The sequence below is a fragment of the Dasypus novemcinctus genome, chromosome 3 (genome assembly GCF_030445035.2).
Source record: "Dasypus novemcinctus isolate mDasNov1 chromosome 3, mDasNov1.1.hap2, whole genome shotgun sequence".
NCBI classification, from domain to species: Eukaryota; Metazoa; Chordata; class Mammalia; order Cingulata; family Dasypodidae; genus Dasypus; species Dasypus novemcinctus.
Window position 1 is genome coordinate 126,816,184 of NC_080675.1, and position 2,182 is coordinate 126,818,365.

Here is a 2,182-nt window from a genome sequence, read left to right on the forward strand (position 1 = left end):
GCAGTTTTAACACTGGCCCTTGTGAAGCCACATTGTACCCAAAGTACTATGCCAAACATATATAACTTGTATAAAAATTCTATATCCCCATATTGGCCACCTCAAGATGAAAACAGATAACTCCCTAAATATTGACTGGTCCTACTCCCCTAATATTAACCATAAAAACCACATGGGAAATATAGAAATTCCAATAGAAATAACATAAACCTGTCATAAATTGTAAACAAAAAAATATTTATAGGACAGCATGGATGAAAAATGGCCTACTGCGTAAATTTTAGAATGAGGCAGATGAAAGTTGGAAGATGGGATAATTTTCCCCTCCTTTTCCCACATCTCCTTTGGTATCTGATGTCCACAATGTTAGGTTGTCTCTCACTAATTGCATTATTAGTGTGCTGTCTTTGTATGACGTTTCACTTAGTTTATCAAGTTTAACAATGGCTTCATCAAAAGTTATCTTTGCAAGAGAGCAGGCTTTCTCTGGGGAGTTCAGAATCTCATAATAGAACACAGAAACGTTAAGGGCCAGATCCAATCTGATAGGATGCATTGATTGCATTTCCTTTTTTTAAATACTTTTATTGTTATGATAAATGCTTTCCTCTTTTTTTTTAACAAATCAATTTTATTAATAAATATTAATAAAGCATACAGTTCATCCAATGTGTACAACCAATGGTATTTGGCATAATCACATAGTTGTGCACTCATCGCTTCAATCACTATTAGAGCATTTTCATTATTTCAATAATAATAATAATAATAATAGACAAATCTTTACCTCTCATTCTCTTCTTTTTACTGATTTCAGCTACTTCTTCTTATATGTATTAGTTTGCCAAAGGGCTGTCGATGCAAAGTACCAGAAATATGCTGACTTTTATAAAGAGTATTTATTTGGGTAAAAGCTTACAGTTACAAGGCCATAAAAATTCCAGTTCAAGGTTGCTTTGTCACCAAAGTCAGTTGCCACGTTTTGAAGCAAGATGGTCTTGATCTCTGACTGGACTCTGCCTTCCTCTCCGGGGTTCCTTTTCCTCTTGAAGCAACGTGGGCCCAGCTTCTCCCTGGTGTGAGCTGCACCCTGGCATAGGGCTTCCTATATCTGTCTTGGCTCTCTTCCCAAGGGCAGCTGTAAATGGCAAAATGGTTCATCTCTCCCCAAGGCTTTAGCTGTTTGTGCCCTCTTCTTTCTGTCACATGGCCAGATAAAAAATAAATGAGCTCTCTCTTCCTGTGCGTCTGTCTATCTGTGAGCGTCCCTTTATATCAGACCCAACAAGGGATTGGGTACTCAACCTGAGTTACGCCCCTTGACATGGTCAAATCAAAAGCCCTAATCTTAACTGGCAATCTAATCATATACCTCAGCTGAATTGATGTAATCAAAGGGTGTCTCACCAAGAAGAACAGATTAGTTTACAAACATAATCTTTCCCTTTTTAGGATTCATAAAATAATCTCAAACTGCCACAGTATGCTTGTTGTGACTGATCCATAATCCCTTTCTTATTATCACCAGTAGCAATTTTGGCCAAGTAACCACCTTAGTCTCCTTTCATTTTCAAATAGAAGACTTTTCTCTCTGCTGGTGAGGCAATGGGGATCAAGAACTTTTCCAAAAGAGAAAGTCCATCATTGCAGATATCTCTTAGCTCAGTTTCAATTTTCTCTATTTTCGAGCCATCTGCTGTTTATCCTCAGCACTTTCTGTGTTTTGCTCAATACTTGTGATGACCCTCCAGGATGATCTACAAACTACTACAACATTTTTATAAGCAAATGAGAGAATATTCTCTCCTTCTTGGATAATTCAACTGCTTGCTCATTTTCAGACTTCATGCGGGCTTCTATGTCCTCATACTGCTCAGCCTGCTCAGCCAGTTTGGCCTTCTGCACCAGATCATTTTTATCCATCACTGGACGTTCTGTGTCCAGAGGAGGTGGCAGTGGACAGACAGTGCTCAGCAGTCTCTGCCAAAAATCCATATGAAAGCAAAAAATAAAAGCATATCAAGTTAGGTTATTATGAAGTTATGAAATTCTGGGGAGGACAAGCAGGTTCTAAAAGCTTCAAAGGAGAAGTTCCTACAAAGAAGACTTTTACTGTCTTAGACTTTTCAGCAAACAATACTAGATACTAGATTGGATACTAGAAAACAGTGTTTTTGAGGAA

At 37.9% G+C, this 2,182-nt stretch overlaps 1 pseudogene; it reads right to left on the bottom strand.

The window, feature by feature from the left end:
* Positions 1 to 280: 280 nt before the first annotated feature.
* On the bottom strand, positions 281 to 1,923 carry LOC105745197 (14-3-3 protein zeta/delta pseudogene; annotated as a pseudogene).
* Positions 1,924 to 2,182: the final 259 nt, after the last annotated feature.